Source organism: Notolepis coatsorum (assembly GCF_963971535.1).
Source record: "Notolepis coatsorum genome assembly, chromosome: 4".
NCBI lineage: Eukaryota > Metazoa > Chordata > Actinopteri > Aulopiformes > Paralepididae > Notolepis > Notolepis coatsorum.
Window position 1 is genome coordinate 11,153,379 of NC_140168.1, and position 16,766 is coordinate 11,170,144.

Here is a 16,766-nt window from a genome sequence, read left to right on the forward strand (position 1 = left end):
CACTGGTCGCCGATAATATACAGTGTGTGTATATATATATATATATATATATATATATATATATATATATATATATATATATATATATATATATATATATATATATCACTGTTAACCTGTCAGGTCAAGGTGCTGATCTTAGTTCAAGTTCAAGTTATATTTGTCAAATACACAACAATACAGGGGCATTTGCAGGTAATGACATTTGACATGTGTTTTTCAAGCTCAGACTTAACAATACAAGAATGGGTATTATCCTATAGTGACCAGTGGTGGCAGCACCGAGCACATTTGTCACTGGAGGATTTGAAAGGAGACAAGATTCAAGATTCAAGAGATTTATTCGTCACATACATCATACACAAGACATGTAGTGATGCCCGCCTTGATTGTGCAAAAATACATATAATAAAATAGAATAATAAAATAGACATGATAAAAGGTAATATGAATAAAATACAATACAATGCTAAGCATTAAAGGTTAACACTAGCACAGTAATAAATGTATCCTCGTCACTCCAGCTCTGTCACTCAATGACTTTTCCTAAAAGTACCCGTTTTATCTGGCACGGTTTCTGAAATTTCAAAATGACTTCTGGAAAATTTAATTAGAACGTCACAGCACTTTACGAGCGTCTAGTGCAGGGGTGGCCAACCCATGGCTCGCGAGCCGCATGTGGCTCTTTGCCCGTCAATGTGTGGCTCTTCCATCCAAAAAAAATATATATATATATATATTAGAATATTTTTATTTATAATTATTATTATTATTATTATTATATATATATATATATATTTTTTTTTGACTCAAACCTGTGGTAAACCTCATATTTTTATATTAAGAGGTAATTATATAGTTTACACTGTTTATTTTTCTCATATTTCTCATATAAACTGTGGGGTCATCTGTGGGGTTATGGGCCATGGCTGTTCTAGTGTTAAAGGTAGAACCTTTCATTCTAAAAGACTTCGGAGAGAAAGGGGTAATTTTATACTGTGTTGCAGCAGCGGCTTGTGTTTTCACCCCACCAGCCTTTGTCGAGAATTCTTTAGCTTTCTGTTGGTCCCTTCGAAAACACAACTTGCAATAATGAGTTTTTTTTTTTATCCACTTTTTCTCCTCCTTTTTCTATTTTTCTCCCATCCCAATTTAGCCGTGCCAATTCTCCCCTCCCCTGTCGTTGAACATTGCTCGCATGTGCCCCCCACTGGACGGTTGTAGGGAGGATAGAAGCCTTGCATCACGTGTCCCTTCCGATACATGTGGAGGCAGCCAGTCACATCTTTTCACCTGCCAGCGCGGACTCTCATTTGGCGAGGAGTAACGTGTAGGAGGCTCACACTGCCCCCGCCATTTTCCTGTCTGCTGTGCAGGCGCCCCAACCGACCTGTAGGAGTCGCTGTTTACATGCGTCCAGATTACCACCCATCGACTTCCCACCCGCTAACTCTACCAATTGAGTTAGTATGGCGGCCGGCCCAAGCCGGAGGTAACGCCGACAGCCGGATTCGATACCGGTCTCTCTTGCGTTGGTGACAAGCGCAATGTCCACTGCACCACCCAGCCGCCAGTCAGGACGAGTTTTTGACTTAACCCTAAGAATCCAATGATGGTTCGTTACAGAGTTACATATGTCAGGATTGGGGGGGGGGGGGGTCAGGGCGTATCTAGACCCAGCACTTCAGTAGGGCACAGAAGGGCACCAAAAAGCAGCGCGGCGCGAAAAAAATTTGGCCGGTTTGTGGGCGAAAATGGGTGGATTTTGTAACTATTTTTTTTTAACTTTATTTCGGTTTTAGGGTTAGGTTAGGGTTATGTTATTTAATTATTTTGGGGAGCCAGCCCCCCAAACCCCTAAAATACATAGAAATCTATGCATTTTGGAACAGTTACTATATATATAGTCAAGAAAGCATTTAGTCATACTTAAAGTTTAAAGTGCTTTACTTGCATTGAACATTGAACATTGAGGAGACATCATTAGAAAGCACAATGTATGTTTCCATAGTTACGCAGATGACACACAATTGTACATCTCCGCTGAACCAAATGATCACACAGCTATAAACTCCATTTCCGCCTGTCTCTTAGCAATAAACAAATGGATGACGAACAACTTCCTAAAATTAAATGAGGGCAAAACTGAAATCCTACTAGTCGGTCCTATAACAAAAAGAGAAATGTTACAGAGCAATATGGGGCAACTTACTCCTTGGATCAAACCCGAAGTTACAAGTAAGTAACCTACACTGGCTTCTGGTAACATTTAGAATTGATTTCAAGGTCCTCCTCCTTATATACAAAGTATAAACATTGTGATCATCTACTACTGGTCTATTGAAGGTTCCAAGCCACAGTCTAAAGAAAATCAGGGATGCAGCCTTTGCTAACTATGCACCAAAGTTATGGAACACACTACCTATGGACATTAGGGAAGCTAGATCTCTTAATATTTTCAGAAATAAGCTAAAAACGTACCTCTTCACCATAGCCTTCTAATACACCCCGCTGTTGATTGTACTGTAGCACTATTTTACTCTGGCCATTCTATTGCATAATTTTACTATCTATTCTACTATTCTATTATTGCACTGTATTATTGGTGTGCAAACCAGTCAACTTACAAAAAATAGCCTGTTGGAGGATTTCAACAAGATAAATGCAGTGCAAAATATTTCACTATAATATTTCAACGCGAAGTAAGAAATATTATAATTATTATTTGGTCATGTTAAATGATCATTTGATCATGTTAAAAAAGGGAAAATAAAAAACGTTAAAAAAAAACATTTTTATTTTTTTTATTTTTTTTATTTTTATCAGTGGGGCACAGATGATCATCAGTAGGGCACGTGCCCTAGTGATAGTGGTCTAAATACGCCGATGGGGGGGTGTAGGACATCACACACGCAGACACACACAAAGAGGGGGATCTTAAAGTTACCCCAGAGAGGTAACCACCGGAATCGCTGAGTGATGAGAGAGGGTGGGGGGAAACACAAGAATAAAATAAATAAAAATAAAAACTGTAGGAAACACAGAACACCAGTATAAAATAACTGGGGGGAAAAAACAAAGTAACCACCACTGTCCCGGAGAGTCAGCATTGCCTTGGCTCGGGCTGATCGCTATACTAACTTGTTTGGCTGAGTTAGGGGGAGGGGAGCCGTGGGTGGGTCCTGGGCGTTGTGGACAGCGACCCCTACAGTTCGGTCGGGGCGCCTGCTCAGCGAGGGTAGGATCTGGAGAGAGGTAGTGCGACCTTCCACACGTTACACTCTCCTCCCGGTGAGAATCTGCGCGGCCAGGCTGGCTGCCGGCTGGCTGCACATGCGTCGGAGGAAAGCATGTGACAGTCTCCGGCCTCTCGGACCAACAGTAGGGGAAAGTGCGCAACAACCAGGAAGGGGGTTGGGAATTGGGATAACGACTAACAGTGGGATGGGAGAAAAATCGGAAAAAGAAAGGGGGGGAAAAAGATAATAAAAAAAAAAAAAGTAACCACCACTGCCTAGCCGTTGAAAACAACAAGAAAAACAACAGCACTAGAGACAGAGAAAACCCTAGAAGCATGAGCTTGGGACACGTTCCTCTACTACTGAGAGAAAAACATGAAATGGACAACAAGCATCCGAACAGCTCACCAGAGAAAACCCAAAATACATCCAAAGCACACTAGAATAAACTAGAATAAAACCCACATAAACCGTGATCCATCACAACATAATATACAAAGCTCCGCAATAGAGGTATATTATTGAGTTCTTTCACAAATAGATTTCCCATATGGTGTATTTTTAATGATCTATAAACAGTGAATAAACTCAAGCGTATAGGCTAAGAAAAGGTATAGGTTGAGTGTTAAAGTCCCAGATAATGAATAATGTATATCACAATGTAAATAGATGATCATTAGCATTGACACAAATCATTAGCATTGACACAAAAAGTAAAATAATTCAGTAAGTACTCTTATCTTGCAGCATATTTTTTAATATTAAAATATATTTTATTTTTAAGAATTGTAAAGGATAGGCAAAAAATAAGCATGTGCTTCAGCCTATTCCTTTTTTCGGTCATTGAGTTGGGATTTTGTGTGTGAGCTTACAAGTGTGTTTTTGATTTGTTGTAAACAAAGACCGAAATAAACTATTCATTAATTAATTCATTCACATTGAAGGGTCTCTTACACAAGAGTGATCATGACATAATATTCATCGACTGATTGAAGTCAAGGTGGTCAGAGCCTAGAGGCTTGTGGACATTGACCGCTGATCGTGGTCACTGGGCCGATCTATTACTAAACTCTCTGGTCATCCCACACCAGTGTCGTTAGAAATCATTTATGTAAGACTGTCACAGAGGGGTCTATGTTTTTCTTTTACATTATGGAAACCGACTCACTCAGGATAGAGTATACTGTATACCGCGACCTAAAAGCAGCCAGGCCATTAACTTGAAAGAAGAGCCACCCCGGAGGTTATGTCATCAATTCTCTGTGAGACTGGTATGTGATCCGTTCATGGAAATGGTATTCAAGCACGTGCTTTGAGTGGCAGATCTGCTCTTGGTGTTACCGGTGTCGGGGGCGAGGGGGAGGAGCTTCACGACATGTCAGTCAAAAAAAAGAGTGGTTTAGCTACGTTATTGTAGTTATTAATTACATTTTTCTTTTCTATTTTTTATTATACTACTTAAACCGGAAGGAGGTTGATGTACTGGCATGCTGGTGCCGGGATAACAGCCTACTCTTGAACATTGGTAAAAACAAGGAGCTGATCATGGATTTTTAGAAGAACACAGCAGGGGACACACACGCCACTGTGGATGAACGGGGCTATCGTGGACAGGGTGAGCAGTTTCAAGTACCTGGGAGTCCACATCACAGAGGACCTGACATGGACAACACACATAGACACTGTGGTAAAAAAAAGGCGAAACAGCGCCTCTACCACCTGAGACAATTAAGGAAGTTCAGAGTATCAGGGAAGATACTCCACTCCTTCTATTCCGGAGCTGTAGAGAGCATCTTGACTGGAAACATCACTGCCTGGTATGGAAACAGCACGGCCCAGGACAAGAAGGCCCTACAGAGAGTGGTGCGCTCAGCTGAGCGTACTACGGGTATTGCACTACCACCCCTGCAGGACTTATATAACAGGAGGTGCAAATCCAGAGCCTGCAGAATAATGAAAGACCCTCACCACCCCAACAATAGCCTGTTCAAGCTGCTGCAGTGTCAGGCAAGAACGCACATACGCAGCAAGAACAGAGAGACTAAGGCTCAGCTTCTTCCCCCAGGCCATCAGAACATTGAACACTGATCTCTCCACACACAAGCACACATGAGCACACACATACACACACACAACACACATTCTGCATTCGCTCACACACAAATGCACCACAGGTCACTTTAAACACATAAGAAAATGACGGGATGGGTTAATCGCAGAGACGAATCACATGCATGCATCGCATGCGTGCCGATTGATGACCTCTAAATTATTATTATTATTATTTACACATAAGAAAATTACACTTTAAGGAAGGGGAAAAAAACATTAAGGAAAGATCTTGTTGTGATTATTGTATAGTATAGTTAGTACTTAAGCATTACATCACACGCAGGAGTGGTTTGTGACCAATAAACCATGCCTAGGGGTGGTTGTTAGGCCCGAGGCGCAGCCGAGGGTCGTTAGACCCCCCTAGGCATGGTTTATTGGTCACAAATCACGACTGCACGTGGTGTAAAGCTTTTATACAACTGCCAGATTCATCCAACCTTATTTCTATACAATAAACACACATTAATCGAAGATTTATTGAAAAAACCATCCGCCAGAAAAAGTAGTTCCCACAACTCCATGTGGAAGCAGCTTGAAGTGCATCCAACCAAACTAACACATCCAACTGTGTATTATTGGAATGATTGAGAGAAGTTGCCTCATGTGGAAGCAGCTTGAAGTGCATCCAACCAACTAACACATCCAACTGTGTATTATTGGAATGATTGATTGAAAATTTATTAAAACGTTTTCTTTGCCCTATAGGAAAAAAACGTTTTCTTCGCCCTATTTTTTTATTTATTTCTTTTAGCCTAAACTTAACCAGTTGGAAACCAGGGGTACAGTAATAAAATTAGCAATCAACCAATCAATCAATTCAATAGACCATGCTCACTTAAAACAGCGCTGCTTCTCTCTCAGTCTGACTCCCCCGCTGTTGCAGACAGGAGTGTGTGTGTGTGTGTGTGCGTGTGTGTGTGTGTGTGTGTGTGTGTCACAGTGTGTGTGTGCGTGTGTGTATGTGTGTGTGTGTGTGTGTGTGTGTGTGTGTGTGTATGTGTGTGTGTGTGTTTGTGGGTACGCCAGCGTCGGACAGTGTGAGAGAGAACGCTGCAAGAAAGTAGGAAGGAAGAAATTTAAATCAATCAATTAATCTATCAATCAATCCGCGATTTTTCTTTTGTTCTAGATTGAGTCAAGACCCATCAATTACATCATCCAACATTGTTTAAAATACTAACACATTCCCCTTGACAGAATCGCTTCATATTTAGTCGTTATGGTGCTTTCAACATAACCATTTGATCTCCGCGATCCTGTTTTCTCCCGGAGTGAGCCGGGGAGGGTTATGTGATTTGGTTGTGGGCGGGTCCTGAGCCCAGGACCGTGGATTGTTACCAATAAAGACGTGTGAATGGCCAATCAGAATCGAGAAATTTGCATGCCGTTGTATAATAGCAAGTATAGCATAGGGACATAGAGTAAAACTGTATGTATAGTAGTGTACATAGGACCCAGTGCCTTTAATTCGTAGTTCAACACTGTATTGCATTTATCTCAGGATTTATTACATGTCTATTTTATCATGTCTATTTTATGTCTATTTTATCATCTTCTACTTATTTTATTTACTATTGTATTCTTGCACAATCGAAGCGGGCATGGCCAACCGCATTTCACTGTATGCCCTGGTATGTATGTGATAAATAAACCTCTTGAATCTTGAATCTTGAAACTACAAACTATTTATTTCTGTATCAAATAAAGGAACAATGGAATAGAATAGAAGTACTTTATTAATCCCTAAGAGAAATTCAGCACCACAGATCGCTCACATAAACATTTCGGTAATCAAAAATGAAGTAAGAATACGAATAAGAATACACAGTCAAAGATATACATACAAAAATGTGTGTAGCCTATATACTTTCTAAAAGAAGAACTTTGAGAGTCTGCCTGTGTGTCATATAAATCATAAATCAGAGATTCTGCTTTTACAATGAAGCTGGAAGGCCGATTCTTAGACCATTGTTCTAATCAAGTTGTTAAATTGTCAAAAAGAGTGAACGTTCAAGATAAACAAGTTAATGTACAATTGTTCACTATTTTAACTGCTATGGCTGCAAGGCAGGCACATACAACAAAAATTTACATTCCTTGTGATTAACAAGTGCACTATAGCTTTTGGAATAAACTCAGCGTTATAGTGTTGTTATATCATGCAGTCATGCATGACTTCCTTTTGTGATTGATTGATTGATTGATTGATTGATTGATTGATTGATTGATTGATTGATTAATTGATTGATTGATTGATTGAAAACTTTATTAACAGATTGCAGAATGGGTACAATACAGTACAGCTCAAAACACACAATTGTTAAGGGGATGCAGACCAGAGAAAGACTTTCGTCTTGTTTACATCAGGGTCCCCCATTTTCAATTCATCAATTCATCATTGTATTATATTTTGTAATAATTTTGTATCGCTTTGCATAGGGATATGATAAAAAATCAAGTAGGCTATTTGGAACTATCGGTATACTTGTTTCTAAGTACGGAAACTACGGTATACATATCCCCAGGGTAGATTCGCTGTAGTTTACATTTACATTTACATTTACTCATTTAGCTGACGCTTTTATCCAAAGCGACTTAGGCCTACAAGTTCTGTACGACAAGTCATCAGGAAGGGCACAACTCTATCAGCTGAGTAACAATGTTCATCAAAGTGTTGAGTGCTACAGTGTAGGTTAGTTTATTAGGACAAGTGCATGACAGTAAGGTTAGTTAGGGTTAGATTATTATTATAATTTTTTTTCAGATAATGGTTGAAGAAGTGCGTCTTTAGTCGACGGCGAAAGATTGGACGGGTTTCGGTTCTCCTAACTGGGGTGAGTTCATTCCACCATTGTGGGGCAAGGACTGAGAATAGGCGACTTCTCTTTGATGACCCTCCCGGAGCTTGGATAGGAGTAGGTCTGAGACGGCCAGAAGATGCAGAGCGTAGGGGCAGGGGTGCAGTCGTAATTTCAGAAGTGCCTGTACTCTGTTTAAATGTCGTCACATGCACGCGCGCGCATGCGCATACATGTTCCCTGAACACAGAACAGATGATTATTATGCATAAATAGTAGGAAACATGTTTGTATAGGAAATTAGTAGTTTTAGTTTAGTTTTTGTAAATATTGCCTTGAAATAGAGAAGCTGAAAAAGGTAGCAGAATGTAGCCTTCAATATATAAAGAAATTATATTGTCAACAGATATGGTTGAAAAACAAACAATGTTTTAAATGTAATTGTAGATACAATGTTTCAGTTACAATTTCTTTAATTGAATTAACCTAAACTAGACAAGTTAATACAAACTAAATTAACAATGTAACTTACAGTTTACAGAAGGACAGTTTCCTTCTGAAGCACAATTTAAGAAATGTCTCATCCTTCCAGTCGGGACCATTAGTGGCAGGTTCCACAGCTCAAGCAAACCCCCACCAATTGGTACAGGGCTTGTATTTTGGTTTTGCACTTCTCGTTCTTTGTTATGCTATTGCTATGCTATTGTTATGCAAAGACTATAGGTGATAGGTGAGTACCGGTACCGGTACTTGGTGCGCCGCGCATGGCGCGACGAGTCGAGTGAAAGTTGTGAACGTATTTTTGTGTGCGTGCACGGATGTGCACGCGCGTGCACACAGGAATGCGCTGCACTCGACTGATGCGCCAACTCGCTAAATACCCAGCAGGCTACTTTGCATATCAATAGCGCCGGTCATCAGGTGTGTTCAAATATGTTCTCAGATACATTCACACAAAACTTGTGAATGAAATGTGTTACATTCCATTCGACATTCGTAGAGGCAATTAGGCACTGTCTTTAGTCTGTGCTCATGCGAGGGAACATTTATGCGCGGGAGCGCGCGCACGCACCCGGGAGCGTGCGCACGCACGCACCCGGGAGCGTGCGTGCACGTGGCGTCATTAGCGTGCGTGCAACCAGTTATGATATCAGCAACGCAACACTGGTGTGTAGTTAGAGACCATTGACCGGAGGTAGGCGGGAGCGGTCAATAGTATCCATCTGCAGAACGTCAGCCCAGCACTCTCAGTCCCCACGCTGTCAGGCCCCGCGCTGTCAGGCCCCTCAGGAATTTGGGTCACTAGACCGCCACAGGCCCGCTCAGCTGAATTGGCTGAATTGCCAATGGCTGAATTGGAGTATTGCACTGTGTGGGATTGATTGATTTATTGACTGAAAACTTTATTAACAGATTGCAGAATGGGTACACTACAGAATGAATGAATGAATGAATGAATGAATGAATGAATGAATGAATGAATGAATGAATGAATGAATGAATGAATGAATGAATGAATGAATGAATGAATGAAAACTTTATTTAACAGATTGCAGAATGGGTACAATACAGTACGGCTCAATACACACAATTGTTAAGGGGATGCAGACCAGAGAAAGACTTCCGTCTTGTTTACATCAGGGTCCCCCCATTTTCAATTCATCATAAATGTACAGTTCCCTCCCCCTTGTATATATTTACTCTATGTCACAAATGTAACAGTACTGCATTGAGTATGTCATAAATGTCATTATGAATTGAAAATGGGGGACCCTGATGTAAACAAGACGAAAGTCTTTCTCTGGTCTGCATCCCCTTAACAATTGTGTGTATTGAGCTGTACTGTGTACTGTACCCATTCTGCAATCTGTTAATAAAGTTTTCAATCAATCAATCAATCAATCCCGCACAGTGCAATACTCCAATTCAGCCATTGGGTGGGTGGCGCTGCTGAGCGGGCCTGTGACGGTCTCGTGACCCAAATTCCTGAGGGGCCTGACAGCGCGGGGCCTGACAGCGTGGGGACTGAGAGTGCTGGGCTGACGTTCTGCAGATGGATGCTTCTCGGAGCGGTTCCCTTTCGCACGGTATGCCAGGTCGACAGGTTCAACTCCTTCCACTGTGAAGTACCTGGTATGGTAGTAGCTAGCTATGCAAAAAAGCTATCAAAAAGTAGCTTTCACCAACACCGTGTATTATTTATTATTATGCGGACACCCTGGGCAGATCCACAAAGAATGGATTGCACATGGTGCGCGCAGGTGATTGATTGAATGAAAACTTTATTAACCGATTGCAGAATGGGAATACAGTACGGCTCAATACACACAATTGTTAAGACTGGAGGATGCAGACCAGAGAAATACTTTCGTCTTGTTTACAGGGTCCCCCATTTTCAATTCATAATGAATTGTAACAAGTAAAGGGTGCAATTAGCACCGTGAAATCCATTCTGTGTGGATCTAGCCCCTTGTCACTCTTTACCAAGCCCCCCCTTAAACGCGCGCCCGATTGCGCGCGGCCGAGAGGCGCTCCGTGAGATCATGTGAGACGCGCCTAGCAGGAGAGAGAGAGAGAGAGAGAGAGAGAGAGAGAGAGAGAGAGAGAGAGAGAGAGAGAGAGAGAGAGAGAGAGAGAGAGAGAGAGAGAGAGAGAGAGAGAGAGAGAGAGAGAGAGAGAGAGAGAGAGAGAGAGAGAGATCCTGCAAGCCAAACTATAAACACCGGTGGAGCATTCTGTCAAAATTGATAATCATAAAATACAGCGCGTCGAGGCGGGTAACATGCGAGCGAAATCTACTCTCTTTATTACCTTTATTTTTCTCGTCGAACGATAAGGGGATTAACACTTTCGTTTTTTTGTCGTGTTTGTTTACCGAGCTATCTTGCATTGGAAGGAAGTTTACATTTACAGTTGCCAGTTTGTGCTGCTGGCTTGAGCGTTTTATCCTCGTTGTTGTATATTTACCACATGCAGGCGAGTTTTCGGCATCCGAAACAACAAGAACAACATCAATATGAGAGGTAAGTTCATGACAGATCATAAATACAGTGTGTTGTTTTGATCATATTTACGTTCAGATTCAGATTCACATTACTTTATTCACCATATTGTAGAGTACAGGTACAAATGGAACGTGATTTGACATTACAGCTGCATGATTTTTTCACAAATAGGAATAAACATAATTAATAAAATAAATAAATAAATAAATAAGTGCAAAACAGGACAGACCAGTGCATATTAATGTGAACTTTTAGGTTATTATAAAAATTGTATTGTACTATAATAAGATTGTCATGACATGTGCGCACATAGCCTGCTATACTGTATGCAATGCATTTCGCCTTGCCTGTGGTTTTCCTATAGTGCGCGTATCATTACGTTTATTAATCCCTCATGACTGGATTATAGCCGCTTGAATCTGCATGCTGCTCGATTTGGAAGTTGGACTAAAGACACACATGACATGGTGCAACCGTGGACTTGACTGAGTCTTTTGAATAAAGGCCAGGTATAGTTTTGTTATCATCATCATCATCATCATCATCATCCATATTATCTATGCGGATCAAACACTTATTTATTTAGTCTATATATAAAATGCATAATTTCACTTCAAAGGCATAATTTATGGTTGAGCAAAACCTTCTCCCATAGCAGGCCTTGGAGAAAATGTCAGTCTTCTTCAACATGCCACCTGGGACTCCTCATCCGTACAGTTTGCCTTGGGATCCATGTTGAGTTATGCAATAAGGAGGGGAGAGAGGGAGGGGCCACTAGACCAAGACCATAATTATGTAATCACATTAATATTTGCCAGGCGATATACAAAAACAACACTGTTTAATAACATTATTTGTTAAGCATGTTTACGAATAATAATAATAAGTAAAAACAATATTAACCCATTTATATAATTCGTTCTGAAGGAATAACTGTATGCGTTAGGCTATTTTGTTTAAAAAAAAAACATTTGCTAAAATCACACAACCTATTTTATTTATCAAGTCGTGATCGTTGCGTTCGATAAACGAAAATGCAATCATGATGTCCGTTCTGTTTTGATGTTGTTGTGATGATGATGATGGCTGTGTCAGCAGCATGGCCGACTGTGTTGAGTCCACAGCGGAGGGAGGAACTTGGCTGTTCCACTGACCCCGTTATGTCACAGCACATTATACAGCATGCGGGGAGGGAGGGAGGGAGGGAGGGAGGGGGAGCGGCTGAGGGAAGGGCTGTGTGTCGAGGACGTGTAACAACACCATGTGCGGTGGCAGTGGACAGCGCCCTTCAACGTGTACCGAGAGAGCGTGTACGATCTTGAGTTTGAACTTGGGCCGTGCTGGCTACCGTACTACTTACTGTATTAAAAACAAACACTTGAACAACTCTGACACAAACATCTATAGGCGTATCCTCCCCATATACTGTACAGTTACGCAAAGCCTATGATATTATTTTATACTTTTTGTGTGTGTGTGTGTGTGCACTGAAATTCACTCCCACAAACTGTGGTCAAATGACTAACACGGTAGCCTTGGCAAATACTGACTACCGTACTTGTTGCACTGATTGATTGATTGAAAACTTTATTAACAGATTGCAGAATGGGTACAATACAGTACAGCTCAATACACACAATTGTTAAGGGGATGCAGACCTGAGAAAGACTTTCGTCTTGTTTACATCAGGGTCCCACCATTTTCAATTCATCAGGACATATATGACATACATGACATACAGATATACATGTATATACTAATATACTGAGGCTTGTTACAGAGTAATAATAATAACCATTGTGTCTAAAATTAAGAAATTGTTGTTCCATGGAAAACTATTGGGCCTGTAGTGTGTATAGGCTATAGCTCCGGGCGTTGCTCTCAGTGAGGCCCTCGTTCTTTTGTTGTGCAGGATAGACAAAAAAGGGGCTTTTTGCAGAGGGAATAACTTTGCCAGCAAGGAGGAGGGGAGGAGGGAGGGAGGGAGGAAGGAGCAGAGGGGGGCCTCTGATTGAGGGAGGTTCCCTTTCTGGCAGGATATCCAAATGTAAACAAGCCAAGGCCAGGCCCCTCCCTCTCAGCTCTCTTGACTGGGAGGTTAGCAGACCCAAGTTTCAAGTTTCTCTATTAGTTGTTGTCATACAAAAAATACAGAATACTTTTATGTGAAATGCTTTTTCCTGTTCTGCTCCTGAGAGTGCGCTAGATAAAAATAAAATAGATAAGTAAAAAAAAAATAGAAGTCAAAAGTACGTAACAAGTGTAAACAAGTGTTCAAAACAAAAGTGTTCAATATACATATATTATACAATACAGAGTAGATTTTTTTTTTAATATAAAGTATAATGCAGAAATGGGATGAGGTACAACGTAGGGTAAGGTGCAATGAGGTATGAGTTGTGCAAATCTCTTTACCAATAAATAAAGTGTGTTAAAGTGTCTAAAGTGGGTGAAGTGGGTGCTACAGTGAGTTGTTTATTTATAGTGAGTGTGTGCGTGTGTGGATGTGTGTGCTGTGAGTGTATTTGATGGTTTGTTACATCAAATGACAACTTCTCTCGTTGCTCGAAATAGATTCACAATAATAACACTGCGTCAGCATTTTCAGCCTAATTCGAACAGAGACGTGTTTGTTTGTTTGTTTTTGCAGGATCCATAAAGTTGCTTAGTGATTTTTTGACAGCTTTTTTGTCGTACTGATGGACGTTCTGGGGGGCCTCCTCCCGGTGTATATTTAGCGCCGCCGGTCTCCTCTGCTACAGCTTCCTCTTTCACGCTCACAAGTCTGAGATAGAGCAGTCTGAGCAGTCTGAGCAGCCACTTAACACTTTAACATGAGCGGGCACACACTCATGTCGCACACACGCACACTTATGGCCAAAGGAAAGGACACTTTAAATTAGAATAACAGTGTATTGCACTACCAAAGCTAACTAGCATGTCCCATATGCTCTGTAAATAACTATGTACAGATACCGAGATGTCACTCCATGTTACCTGTTTACTGCACAATGTTGTTTTTTCTTTTTTTGATTCTATTATATGTTGTACCACTGTATTGCACATCGTTGCGGGCAAGACCACCCACATTTCATTGTATACCTGTATGCCGTGACAATTAAAACTCTTGACTTGACTTGACTAGAAACCTCTGTGTAGGCAAACATCACACACCAGATTAGATTAGATTAGATTAGATTGTACTTTATTGTCATTATATTTGCATACAACGAGATTTGGGACTCAAAACTTAAGGTGCTAGTGGAAGCAAATATAAAATATAAAAAAGTTAGTAACACAACAGGGCAGATGCATGGAGTTTAGAGGCAAACATCACACACCAGTTAAATAGTGCCAGATAAATGGCCGGCAATTATTGAATAACCGATATTTGGTCGTTATATTATAAATACTATTTACTAGGGCTGACCCCTATTAGTTGATTAGTCGATTAATCGGTCGAAATGAGCCGTAGTCGACTGCCAACCTCTTAGTAAAAAAAATAAATAAAAAATTTATAATATTTTTTATCATTCTTTCCAAAAGAAAAGAGGCCTAGAAGCGTGGCTAACGCTAATGGCACGCATACCAGAGGCTAACTGCCTACGAAAACAGGCACAGAGGCACTGAAAGAGGATTTCACCCATCTAATGAACACACTAGACTAGACAAATATCAAGATGTATCCATCAGTGGACCAATTGCATGCTTTTGCAGAGGACAAGAAGCCTTCAGTCGACTCCTTCAGACATTAAGCACCCCCCACAGCCCAAATGGAATGATAAAAAAATGTAAAAAAAAAAAAAAAAAATTATACCTTTTTTTTCTTTTTCTTTTTTTTGCCAACCAATAGTCGACCAACGGCAAATTTTGGCCAATCATAGTCGACCATCCAAATCCTTAGTCGGGGACAGCCCTACTATTTACTATATATATATGTGGTGTTGCCAGACATCCTGCTGTGCAGGTACTTTATTGTATTTTTTATATTGTTTATCTCCTCTGTTTGGAGTCAGTTGCATCATGTCTGTATGTATGTGCCTGTGACTGCAGTGTGGGTGTAAGCCCAAGACAAATGTCCCAGCTGATGGGACAATAAAGTGACTCTTGACTCTTGACTCTTGACTCTTGACCAGGAGAGATGCATGGAGTTTAGGCAACCATCACACACCAGATGCATGGAGTTTAGGCAAACATCACACACCAGATGCATGGAGTTTAGGCAAACATCACACACCAGATGCATGGAGTTTATATGATTAGATTAGATTAAAATGTATTGTCATCATACAGTACAACGAAAAAGAAGTTTGACATCCAACCCAGAGTGCAATAGTAATATACAATGTACAGGTGATTAAACTGGGTATAAAATATATAAATTAGTACTACTGAGTATAGTGCTAATCAAGTTTCAAGTTATTTTGTCACATACATTAACTCATTGACTGCCAGCTATTAGCCTTGGCCCTGTGGTAGCACTGCCATGCTTTAAAAGATAGGAGTGAGTCACCTTGTTGTAGAGCTATAACTATATTCTATATTATAGCTATGGATACAATACTATGGCCCATTTGTTTTATACCGTGGTGAATATGAGTATGGTTTTAGATTGGTCTGGGGTAATTCCCGAAATGCTGAGGAATAGCCTTATGCGTGTATTATACTATAACCGTTGCCGTTTCTTGCCTGGACCCACTATCATTCTCAAATCAAATCTATATCATAGGTATTATGTTTCATCATGAATGCATGAAAGAAGGGGGCGGGGGGTAGTTTTTTGATGCTTTGATCGTCACCAACGGCATACGTTGTGGAGTAACACACACGTTCGGATCGATATGAAGACATGGTTGGATCAACGCAAGATTGCTATCATATAGCCCTTACCTTGACTAGGATGTACCCCAAAAAGAATATTTCAATTATCTGATCGCGATTCCAAGTATTGATGTCCATCGTGTCGCCAACATAATCCACCACACATCATGCATCGGGAGCATTTGATTCTTCTCAATCCGACCGTTATAACCGCTCAGCTTGCACAGGGGGAAAAAAACGACTCGGAGACATTTGATCGACGCACAGGCCATGATACAAGGTTTCAAAGGGTGCTCGATACCGCCACCCGGAAGGATCTGGCTTCAATAGGATTTTAAAATCTGGGAAAAAAGGAAAAACGATCAAATAACGTATATATACGTGGTTGGCGTTCAGCGGTTGTTGGCCATTGAGTTAAAAGTACAGTGTACATTCAATGCAATGAGATGCACTTTGCCCTGGCACTCTCTCAGCCCTTAAAAACCTATAGATAATAACATAAGTGCGTTATCAGATGTATGTACAGAGTTGTAGTATTAATATGTACAGTGATACAGGTATGAAGACACTATGCTAGTAGTCATACTGGCCAGCAGCGTAACCGGTAGGAGTTCACAGCACTAATTCTCATGTGCAGAACCCCCCCCCCCCCCCCCCCGTATCGGCCTCCCTGGCATTTGCATGTTTTGACAAAGCATAGCAGGTTGATTTGAATGCATTGCTTACCCACAACCAAGGAGCGCGGGAGTTTAAAGGAACACGCCAACTTTTTGGGGAAATTAGCTTAATTG

At 40.8% G+C, this 16,766-nt stretch overlaps 1 protein-coding gene and 1 pseudogene across 2 annotated transcripts in view; one reads left to right on the top strand and one right to left on the bottom strand.

The window, feature by feature from the left end:
- LOC311226401 (uncharacterized protein) overlaps window positions 1-16,766 on the bottom strand; it is a gene marked incomplete at its 5' end in the record, with an annotated part of 864,333 nt that overhangs the window by 725,187 nt on the left and 122,380 nt on the right. The window lies entirely within an intron of this gene.
- The window catches only part of LOC311227558 (nuclear receptor ROR-beta-like), a 51,050-nt pseudogene continuing 45,156 nt past the window's right edge, over window positions 10,873-16,766 (top strand). The window contains exon 1 of the transcript XR_014621042.1: window positions 10,873-11,172. The product of XR_014621042.1 is annotated as a nuclear receptor ROR-beta-like (transcript). The remainder of the gene's footprint in view (window positions 11,173-16,766) is intronic.